The 12,226-nt window shown below is 41.6% G+C and overlaps 1 protein-coding gene across 1 annotated transcript in view; it reads left to right on the forward strand.

Moving 5' to 3' along the window:
- Nucleotides 1-779: 779 nt before the first annotated feature.
- LOC121455730 (baculoviral IAP repeat-containing protein 1a-like) overlaps nt 780-12,226 on the forward strand; it is a 51,814-nt gene continuing 40,367 nt past the window's right edge. The window contains exons 1-2 of the mRNA XM_041663374.1: nt 780-791; nt 8,032-8,111. The gene's annotated coding sequence lies outside the window, so the exon portion shown is untranslated. The remainder of the gene's footprint in view (nt 792-8,031; nt 8,112-12,226) is intronic.

The following is a 12,226-nucleotide window of genomic DNA, read 5'->3' on the forward strand; positions in this document are numbered from 1 at the left end:
CCAGACTAACCCCTGGGAGGTGACAGACCAAGGCTACTTTCTAATTTGCTCTTTTTTGGGGGTGGGGGGCTGGAGGTGTCAGATCCCTCTTAAGGGTTAGGCAGCAGCTGATTTAAGGGAACCCTGGGGATCTGGAACATTTCAGGTTGCACACCCCTAGAAGCCTCCTGTCCGTTGTACTCTTCCTTACACCAAGGGATTCTGAGACCCCTGGTATCTCCAAGTCTGGTCTCTGGGGTCTCAGTGGAACCTCCAGAAATGTTGTGGGGGCCTTCACCAGAGAAGACTACTCGAACATGGGTTTCAGTCAGTAGAAAGTCTTTATTAGCTGGGCAGCAACTAGACTGGGTGCTAGGCATCCAGTGTAGCACTGAGCCTTTTTTAGAATGAGTTTTTAAGCATAAAATCCATGTTCTGGGTTAACATACTTCAGCTAATAAAACAATCGAAAGCGGAACAACAAAAGTTAAAAAATTTAGAGACTTTCCCAGAACTATGTGGACTTTGCCTTGTTTTGGTTTTGTCTACGTGCTGGGATGGGCTTTTGTTGATACAACTCTGAGTCATTTCTGTTCCTGTAAGTAACTCCTCACCCATCTTCCTGTAAGGACCCCAGTAAAACTTTCTGGTTCACCAAGTTGGACTTTTCTTTTTCTTTCTTTTTTTTTTTTTAAAGACAGAATTCACTATATATCTCTGGCTTGCCTGGAATGTGTTCTGTAGATCAGGCTGCCTGCCTCTGCCTCCCAAGTCCTGGGACTAAAGGTGTGCACCATCATCTCTGGTCCCAGGTAGGACTTTGTATTCTTACTTTTGTCTGTGTCTGAGGCTCCTTATTTGGGGTGAGTAAATGTTTGTTCATGTCTCCCAAAGAATAGTGTCACAAAAAGCTATGACACTCTTAAACTGTTCAAAATGAAATACCGCTTTATGGGACTTACTGTTCCTCTGGGGTCCTGACTAGCACGCTAATGCAATCCAGAGCCTTAACTGGTGGCTTCCCTAACTTTGCAATTTGAGTTCTAGTTCCTCAAATACTTTCTTGGTTTCTTATTAAAGGGCTTCTATGGGATTCCGGGCCAAAACAAAAGAATCAGATCAGGAGATAACCATCCCCAAGATTTACCTAGCTGAAGGAGAGATCTGACCTCTGCTATATGGCATGTGTGTACCTCACTACAAACACACAAAAAATAAGGAATATCTAATAAAACATTTTTAATAATGTTTTAATAATGTTCTTTTTAATAAAAGAAAGAGGAGCATAAGGATGAGGTGGGAGAGGAAATTGTTCAGATATGTATGAAGTTAGTGTAGACTACTGGTTCTTGATTATTGTGATATGATTGTAAAATAGCCCTTTTAGGCTGCTCATGTGTTTGACTATTGTCGTCCAGTTCCCAGTGCTGCTTGGGTAGTTTGTGAAACCTTTAGGAGGCGGAGCCTCACTGCAGGAAGTGAATACTTCTGGGTTTAGAGCCTGGCTCAGCTTCTTATTTTCTCTGCTTCTTTCCTGAGGATGCAATTTGGCCAGAAGCCTGTGCTCCTCCTACCACACCTTCCTTGCCTCGATGGAATGTATGCCTTCAAACTGTAAGCTGGAATGGACTTTGTCTCTTTTAAGTTGCTTCTGTCAGGGCATCTTATCCCAGCAAAAGGAATAATGCAGCTTGTGCTGGCAAACATGAAGTAACCAAGCAAAGCTGCCAAGTCATGGCCAGTTCCTTCTGTAAAGAGGAGGAACAGGAAGCTAGTCCTTCAGAAGGATAATTCCTGGGGGATTTTATATACTAGTGATAAGTGGTTTGTTTTTTTAAGTCTTATTAAATATTGTTAAATGTGATAGTTTCCACATGATGGCCAGTTGTACCTTTAAATGAAAAGGTGAACTTTACCTTAAAGGTCTATCATTTGGCACACACACATAAGCCCAACACTCAGGAGACTGAGGCAGGATGATATCAACTTTGAGGCTGATTTGGGCTTATAACAGGACTCTGTCCCCAAAACAAAATAGAAACAAATGGAACAAATTAAAAACTTTAGGTTGCTGAAGTTTTTGCAGAAATATAGGTAGTAGACAAATTTCAAATTAGATAAGACAGATCAAGGCAGAGTATGTGAAGTGTTATAAAGAGAGTTTGTTCAACCTACAAAAAGATATTGAACTAGGATAATTGAAATGCTGGGAATGCAGGCAAGGGTCTATGGTTAGTGGGGTGTTTGTAAGTTTATGCCTTTGCTTTAAGTAATGATTCATTTCTAGAATGAACTTTATATGTGACCCAGTTGTTGAGGAAGTAAATGAGAGAAGCTGCTGTAGACTAACTTGGTCATTTGCTCTGAATTGTGTGGAATGATGACCTGAAGGTCAATGCCATCCATAAGGAAGGAAACAGAAAGATCTCAAGTCTAGTAAACCGGATGGTGGTGTTCAGGCGAATCATTAGACTTGACATCCAAAAAGGAGGAAAGAGATGGAGTTACTTCTGAAATTTCAGAATATGATAATTTATGCCAATGTTCCACCTATTTATAGTCTGTTCCACCAACTCCTCAGATTGTCAAAGCACCATAGTAAGTCTCTCATTTGTTACAGCCTTGTTGAATTAAAGAAACATTCTGGGGGGCTAGAAAGATGGCTCAGTGGTTAAGAGCACTGGCTTAACTTCCAGAGGACCAGGGTTCAATTCCCAGCACCCACATGGCACATAACTGTCTGCCACTCCTGTTCCAGGATACCCAATACCCTCATGCAGGCAGAAACTTTCTGATGACACCAAAACAGAATCCATAGTCTCTTTACAACAGTTATGATTGGGTGCATGGTGGGAAACGCCCATTATCCCAGCATTCAGGATGTGGAGGGTGAGGACTGTTGTGGACTCCCTTGGGTCCCTGTCTCAAATGCACATATCAAAGAAACAAAATACCCAAGTAGGCAGTTGTTCTGAGAGTGCCATGCCTGCTGCTGTCTTTACAGTGTAGTAATGTACAGTGTACATTTCTTTCTAAATGAACTAAAACAATAAAGAATGTGATGTGATGAAGGTCTTGGGCTTGAAATGAGGACCTAAGGGCATTTGTAGTGATCTGTGTAAAATAGTCGGAAGGTAGTGAGAAAACTTTAATGGTGTGATTAGACCATGACACATAACATATTGCCATATCTAAACCTGATAATTAGAAGCAAAGGACAATTAAATTGTCTGTATGAAAAATGCACTTACAGATTTTAGAGTGAAAAATGCCCACACTTGAACAGTAATGTGTACACTAGCATTATTCGTAAAATCTAAAACAGTATAATCAAATCAAATGCATGGGTAAGTATGAGTGGTTAAATAAGATACGACATGCAGAAATATAGTATTTGACAAGGGAGTGTGAAGTACTGATGCATGTTATATTGCATGGATGAATCTTGGAAACATTACGCTAAGTGAATGTAACCAAATAGAAGGACTACATATTATAATTTAGTCTTGTGATATATCCAGGATATGTAAATGTAAAGAGACACAGTAAATTAGGGACTCATCACTGTCTGCTTCCTCACAATTTTACCAGCTACCTCAAGCTTCTGGGACCACGGTTTCCATGCTATTAATGACTGTTCCCTGGAATTGTAGAGATTTTAGCTTGTGCCCCTCCCTCCACATGAGGCTCTCCAGGGAAAGATCAGGGAGCCTCTCAGGGGGAGGGACTTCCCCCTTTTCTTCCCTGAATTTCGCTGTGCTACCCGCTGGAGACTTTGCATCCTCTATCCCACAAATTCGTACTGTGACTCTAGCCTTCAGAGGTATGCTAGCTAGGAGAGACTCAGTCCCTTTCTGAAGAGTTTACACAGAAGACTTTAAAAGTTGTCCAGTTCAGGCTTCTCTGAGATGTAACCCGGAAGAAATCTTTTTCTCTAGATGATTCTCTTTAAATTTTTTTAATTATTATTTGAGAGTCTCAAATATATATTATATCTTTTTAAATCTTTCCAAAAATTTATTGGCTGTATATATTCTGTGACTTTGTGTGTTAAAATCTTAAAATTTGGCTATTTTCTTTAAAGCTTTTAAAATTTATTTTAATTTATTTTTTGAGTTTGTATACATGCATATAATGTATCTTGATCATACACCCCCTTAGAGCCATGCACAGACCTCATACAGTTCCCTTTCCCATCTTCATGTGTCCTTTTTTTCCCATAATCAACTGAGTTCAGCTGGTGCTGTCTGCATGAGTGTGGGGAACCTACAACTGGTCACACCTCTGGAAAAAAAGACTGTCCCATAGCCGCCATAAACTGCCTATAAGCTGTTCAGTTGTGACCTTATGAGCCACTTCCCTGTCTGTGCTAAGAATGTTGACTGACTTAGTCTTATGAGGTCTTGTGCAGTTAACCACAGTTGCTATGAGTTCATGGGTTCAATGTCCATGTCATATTCAGAAAACATTTTACAGCTTTCCTCCTCATTTTTTAACTCTTATTTTCTTTCTCTCCTCTGGTCCATGATGTTCCCTAAGATAAGGTTGATATAGCTGTCTCATTGAGGGCTGATCATTCTCAGCCCTAAGGTGAGGTTGAAATAGCTGTCTCATTGAGGGCTGATCATTCTCAGCCCTAAGATAAGGTTGATATAGCTGTCTCATTGAGGGCTGATCATTCTCAGCCCTAAGGTGAGGTTGATATAGCTGTCTCATTGAGGGCTGATCATTCTCAGCCCTAAGGTGAGGCTGATATAGCTGTCTCATTGAGAGGTGATCATTCTCAGCCCTAAGGTGAGGCTGATATAGCTGTCTCATTGAGAGCTGATCATTCTCAGCCCTAAGGTAAGGTTGAAATAGCTGTCTCATTGAGGGCTGATCATTCTCAGCCCTAAGGTGAGGTTGATATAGCTGTCTCATTGAGAGGTGATCATTCTCAGCCCTAAGGTAAGGTTGAAATAGCTGTCTCATTGAGGGCTGATCATTCTCAGCTACTCATCCTGAGAACTTTGACCCAATGAGTCTATACATGGCTTCTACCCTCTGCAGAAGGAACTTCTTTGACCAAGACCGAGAGCAGCACTAATGTATGGGAATAAACATTAATATTCAGAGAGCAGCTTGACAAGACAACCACAGAGCAAAGCATCAGTAATATGTTGCTGCCCTGGTTGGCTTTGGAGGTCAGCTTGACACAGCCTAGGATTATCTGAGAGGAGAATCTCAGTAGAGGAAATTCAAGGATCAGATTGCCCTGTAGCCATGACTGGGAATATTGTCTTGACTGTTACTGTCAGAGGGCCCACTGCGGGCAGTTCCATCCCTAAGCAGGTGGTCATGATTTATTTAAGGCTAGCTGATTATAAGGTGGGCTGTGAGCCAGCTAGCAAGCAGCGTTCTGCACAGTGTATTGTAACAAATAATAAAAATGCAGAGACAGATATTGGGGTTCATCATGAAGATCAGAAAAGCAAAGCAGCCAACCACTAGAGAGACCTTTTACCTCTACCAAATCTTCAGACCTAAGGGACAAGATCCAGATCCTGTCTTCAGGAATCCTCAGACTTCACATTCCACTGAGTTCCTGTCTTTTCCCCTTTATATTCCTCTCTCCACCCAGCCATATCTCTCCTGTTGCCACCTCCCTAGTGCTGGTATTAAAGGTCTGTGATCCCAAGTGCTGGGATCACCTTTGTGTGAGCTCTGTTTCTCTTTTAGACAGATTCAATCTTGGGCAGCCCAGAGTGGCCTTGAACTCACGGAAATTCATCTGCCTCAGTCTCCCGGAGTCCTGGGATTAAAGGTGTGTGCCACCACTCCCTGGCCTAAATGGCTGATTAGTGTGACTACTTTGCCCTCTGACCTTCAGGCAAGCTTTATTTATTAAAACACAAAGAATACTATTATATATCCCTTTTTTTCTAAAATAAAGAAAGAAGGCTATAACTAATATAAGAAAAACTATATACAATAAGTACAATAACTATATATAATATATACAGGCAATAAATACATCAACAATGTCTAGTTCATTTGCTTTTGACAAATACAGAGAAAATACTCCCTTATCTATCCTATCTTGGTGAGTCCAAAGTCTTGTACGTAATTTACTTACTATCATAACTTGCTTTCTGCATCTGGTAAACAAGGAAAACTGTAACTTTCTAGTCTTCAACTCCCTCAGAGACCCAAGAAAAAAAAATATTAACTGAATAAGCAGAAAATACAAGCAAGTGACTTCCAAAAAAAGAGAGTAATGACAGAAACAGCTGGCTGTCTGAACAGTCACCCTAAGTTCCTCTGCAACATTGGGGCATCTATCTTTGGCCTATAGGCCTATCCTATCTTACAGACTTTTCTGTGAAGCAGAATATTCTGAAGGGCTGTCCCTCCTTGTCTTGACAATGTTTGGCAATCACTTTCTTTTGTGTCTTGCTTGTCCAATTAGGGCAGTATACTGTCAGTCTATGCTGTCCTTATTTGCCTGTGAAGTGAGTTCCTTATTTGGAGGTGATGTTGTGTGCAATAGCAAACAGACCTGCCTTCAGGTTCCTGACTTGACTTTCCTCAATATTGGACTGTAACCTGCACTTGTATACTAAAATAAACCTTTCCTTCTTGAAGTGGCTTTTGGCTCTTGGTCATAGAATTCATTACATCATGAAAGAAAAGAATTAGAAAAAAAGATGAAAAAAATTAGAAAAAAGTAATTAGAGCAGTTCCTCCCTAGGGTATTCTGCCTTGTGGTGGGCATGGCTTCAATCCCAGCACACAGGAGGCATGGCTCAGCAAGTAAAGGCACCTGTCTGACGACCTGAGTGTGATCCCTGGGATACACTTGGTAGAAAGAGAACAAGTTGTTCTCTGACCTCCACACAGTTGCCATGCATGAGTCTCTCTCTCTCTCTCTCTCTCTCTCTCTCTCTCTCTCTCTCTCTGTCACACACACACACACACACACACACACACACACACACACACTTTCAAAATGTAATAAAAATGCATTAAGATATCTAGCATTTGAGAGACTGAAGCAGGAAGATTACCGTACGTTCAAGGCTAGCCAAGACTATACAGCAAGAACACAGTAAGCTCAAGGATATTGGTGCTCTGTTAAGGAGCTGGTCCATGCTTTCTTTTTTATTCCTATTTTACAAGAACTTAAAAATTAAGCTCGGAAAGGGGGAAGGATGCCAATGTACATTTAAGATGCTCCCAGAGTATATTTGTTTATTTAGTATTCTTTTTGGGGGGGAGTGGAGAGTGGCGGTTTGAGACAGGTTTTCTCTGTGCAGCCCTGACTGTCCTGGAACTTGCTCTGTAGACCAGACTGGTCTCAAACTCAGAGATCTGCCTACCTCTGCTCCCAAGGGTTGGGAATAAAGGTGTGCACCACTACAACTGGCTATCACAGAAGATATTTAAATTCTCTTGCTTACTCTTACAAACTAGTGATGGAAAGTTTCAATTTGATTCAACGGGGAAGCACTGCTTCATTATATACATGAATCCGAATTATCTAAGATTGAACTGAAAGTTGCAGTTAATAAAATAACCACTAGGAGGGGCTAGTTACAGGAGAAAAACAAGACCTAAAATGATAAAATTTTAGGATTTACTTGGATTATTCTTAATAACCCCAATTTACAAAACTAATATACTAGATACCAGATAGAGATAAAGTTGAACAAAACTTGGCTAGGTTTTTTGATTCCTGGAGAAATTTTGTGTCATGTTTGAATTTTTTGGTAAACTTCAGTTCTCAAAGTTACTGGGGTTGGATGGGCAGGTGTCTGGAGAAAAGGAGTGAATTAATGTGTGGTTTGAATGATAACAGGCTCTGGTGGGTTTTGATGGAGCCGCACAACCTTAGTTCCAAGGAAGTATCAGTCACATACTTGTGGGTATGCTGGAGCCTCTTGTCAAAGACCATGACTGCCACCCCGGATGGCCACTGAGATATTGGACTCGGAGTCATCAAAACTGCTGACAGATCTTTTCCCATGCGAAATCAGTTCTCAGTTTGTAATCAGACTTTTCTTCCTGTTACAGAGAGACACGAAATTCTGCTATGTGAAGTCCCATTGCAGGGAGCTACCTGAGGAAGAAGCAGGACCCTGACTCTTCTGAAGGTAAAGAATCTCAGGTGACCACTAGCCAGACATCCACCAGAATCCTTAAAACTATGCGTGCGGCTGACTCAGCAATTCTGATTTCAGGACTTTATTCTGAGGCAATGTTAAAGCTTGGAGAAAAGGTTTTGTTTTGCATATTGGAATGTTTGTTTATGAAGAGAAAAATGGCAGTGGTCTAAATGATCTGCTGTAATTAGCCATTGAGAAGTGTTACTGAATTAAACAACACCAGCAAAACAAACAAAACCAAAAGCACTGCACAGAAAAGAGATTGCCTTGCAAACCCGAGTTCAGTTCCTGGATCCCACTGTGGAGGGAGGTAGGAGAAAACAGCTTCCAAAAGTTGTTGTCTGACCTGCACAGGAACACTGTGGTGCAGGTGTGCCCACGTTCAGAAATCACAACTATGCTCACACAAAAAGTGTTAAGGGAAAATCAAGGTTTCCCTTTTTGGGTTCTTGAGTCTTGCGAATTAAAACATTTATAGAATCAGAAGGAAGCTCAGGGATCATTTGTTAGAGTTTCAGAGGAAAACAATGGGGCAGCAAGCTATAAATATGGCAACTGGCAGAAGGAGAGAAATGGAGAAAAGGAGAGAAAGTTATGCTTTTGAGTTAGGACCCTAGAGCTCAGACAAATTCAGCACTGGATTTCGGTAAGCAGCTGCATGGGCTGAGACCTCCACAAATGCAAACTCTAAAGCAGCAGAAGCCCCTGCTTAGGCCTTAGCTCAATATCCAAAGAATAATAGGAAGAAAAAGGAAAAGTTACATGTTTAAAGAATTTTATTTATTATTTGTTTTTACGTATGCATGCCTATGCAACCAGTTGTGAGCCTGGTGCCCATGGAGGCCAGAAGAGGGCGATAAATCCCCCTGAATCTGGAGTTAGACCATTGGGAGTGGTCACGTGGATTCCGGGAATGGAACCCAGGTCCTCTGGAAGAACATCAGTGCTTGTAACCATCGAGCTTTTGAATTAGAACTGAGAAAACTGGGGAGGCTTAGCAGAAAGACATGACGGAAGATCCGTAAATAACGTTATCCTTTGAGGAGATAACTGTCCCTTCATTTTCTTAGCATATCTTCAGGTGAATCAGATTTCCTGGGGAGTGGTCTCTTGGTTGGGTAACTGACAAGCCTGTTGGATTAGCTCTTAAAGTAGGAGACAGTAATATAAATATTCTAATCTTTGGATAAGATCACAGTGTCACAAGGGCAAGGAAATATAAAAGGAAGAACTCAGATAAGGGAGTAAAAAATACACAAGTCCTGGTTGCAATGCTGTCTCTAGCAACTAGCTAGACAATGTATAAGTAGGTAGTGGGGAAATAAAAACAGTTTACTCTTGAAGGGAACCCAGAGTCTTGTGTCTCCATCTACTATTGCTCACCTTTCTACTTTCTATGTCTCTGTGACATTCATGGCTGTGCTGGCCGAGGTAACTCATGAGTGTGTGTGTGTGTGTGTGTGTGTGTGTGTGTGTGTTCTAGCCTAGTATGCAAAAAGCATTGGGCTCAATCTCTAATACCCAACCTAGACACTGAAAGAGCTCAGGGCTTGGTTAATCCAAGCCTGGTAGCCAAAATAGAGAACCTGACTTCAATCCCCAAAAACCACCCCAGTACATTGCAGATTTATATTTGCTCATGGTACAATGTAACTTTTAGCTAAGAGAAAAATAGTTCATAAAATAAATTCTGTAGCACTTATAACAATAATTATGTACCTGAGTCAGAAGAATAGGGAATAGGGTGAGGAAGAGGCTCCAAAGTGATGTGGGATTCCCCTCTGTATGCTGTGAATACCATTGGTTAATAAAATACTGACTGCTTTGAGCCCATAGCAGAGCAGGGCGGAAAGAGCTAGGTGGAGAAAACTAAAGTGAATGCTGGGAGAAAGAAGGGCTGAGTCAGAGAGAAGCCATGTAGCCCCACTAAAGACGGACACCAGAACTTGACCTGGTAAGCCATGGCTTCTTGGCAATACACAGATTCCTAGAAATGGATTAAATTAATATGTAAGAGTTAGCCAATAAGAAGCTAGAGCTAATGGGCCAAGCAGTGATTTAAATAATACAGTTTCTGTGTGATTATTTCAGAAGTCTGGGCGGTCACGAAATGAACTAGCAGCCTCCTTGTAACACCAAAGATTAAGATCAGCAGTGAAGGACTGGAAGCCCTTACCCACCTGGGCTTCATTCCACCAAGGGAGCATGCTCAAGAAGAGCTAGCTTTGTAAGAACACTGGGAAAAGCAAATACTGTACAAAATTTTGTGAAATGTCATGCAGATCTATCCCTTTCCTCTCTTGGATCCGGGTCACGATCAGGCCTGACATCATTCGTAGCTGGTCAGAATCTCTCCTGTAATAAACTATCTCCTTCATGTAACTATCCATGTGCTCTATACACAGCCATGGTAAAGTGGTATAAGAGCCCTGAATCCTAGTGGCTGCCTACCAGACTCAGATCCTCACCTGCAACAGTGGGGCATCTGGAGTTTGTAAGCCAGGGCGCAGTCAAGCCACCGAAATGGACCACTCATGGGAGAAAGAAAAGTTGATTTGGGAAAGCAAACTGCCAGGTATTCCCTTGGAGGGCAGAGAATAGCATCCTGGGGAAAGCCTTGTCAATTTTAAGCGGACAGGTTGTAATGAGAGGAGAGGTGTGGGCCAGAGCAGCCTAGGAGTTCGTGCAGGCCATTTGGGTTATCAGGAACTAGATGCCTTTGTCTCAGAGAGCTGACTGTTGGGGGCAGGTGGATAGGGAAGTAGTGGTTTCCTGGTAAACAGAAACTTGCCTTTTGAGATTCTTGAGGAAAGCTGAGTTTAGCTTCTGTTTACTCAGTGACCTTCAGTTTACCTACCTGGGTTAGGATGTTGATGCTAACATTATCATTTTGGGGTCCTCTTTGGGCTTAACAGAGTTTAGATGCAGAGCACGAAACCCGAAAACTGTGCTCACAACACACAACAGTTTCAAAGAACTGAGTAATTTTATGAAACTGCCGGTACCAGCCTATGGAATAATGTATATATTTTTTCTGACATGCATTGTAAATAAATGCCCATGTCACAAAAATGATTTCATAATTAACGTTTGGCACTGGTCTTGGTGATGCAAACCTGTACAGCATTCTGGAAACTGAGGTTGTCTGGGTTGTGTTCCAAGAGGCTCTTGGCCTCTTATTCAAACAACTGAAAATAAGGGCTCACGAATTTTTAAAAGAAGCAAAATAACTGTCCAGAGCAAAGTGATGTTATACAGATTTAGAGAGGGATACACTGTCAGATCGACAAATGGCCGTGCGGACGAGAGTGCTGAAGGGCCCTGATCAGCGTTTGGAGGCTTTCGTTCATAGGGCTGAAGAAAAGGACCGGGTTTGGTCACTGGTAGTGAGAATAGTTCTCTATTTTGGCTGAAAGGCTTAAACTAACCACGCCTTTAGTTCCTGAGCATGTCCTTCCCATAATGCATCTGACTTTCTTCTTATGCATACTAATTAAGCATAATTTGCATAAATGTTTTACTTCCTTGCACATGCCCCAAACCAGTTCAGGCAAGATCAACCTGTTCATTCTTCCTTCCTAATACATTGTTGATACACTTGATTAGAGATTGTCTAAACTTGATTATTGCCAAGTGCTTTAGAGATGAGAGTAGTCCACTGCAGGCTGGTGTACCCGGCTGCTTAGTCACTGCTTGGCCAATCACTTAAGCGTATTGCTAGCTAGCTCTTTTGTCTTTGGTTAACCCATTTCTATTATTTTATATTTTTCCACGAGGATCGTGGCCTACCAGCAAAGTTTCAGCTATAGCTTGTGTCTTTTTCCTCTGGTGGCTCCATGGTGTCTCACAACTCTGCCTTCTTTATATATCTTTTCCAACCTGACTATATTCTGTTAAGCCATTGGCCAAAAGCAGCTTCTTTATTCATTAACCAGTAAAAGCAGCACATATATAGGACTTCCCACACCAGGCTTGAGTCTGAAGGAGGGGTGTGTGTAGTATATATATAGGTTATTGCAAGAGGAAAATGTGCATAACCTAAACCAAACAGGGTCTATGGCTAAACAATATCCTATAATGCCTGCCTCAAGTTCTAGGCTGGC

Source organism: Microtus oregoni, unplaced genomic scaffold (assembly GCF_018167655.1).
Source record: "Microtus oregoni isolate MIOR12 unplaced genomic scaffold, Mior012 000014F_ref0000157, whole genome shotgun sequence".
Lineage (NCBI taxonomy): Eukaryota > Metazoa > Chordata > Mammalia > Rodentia > Cricetidae > Microtus > Microtus oregoni.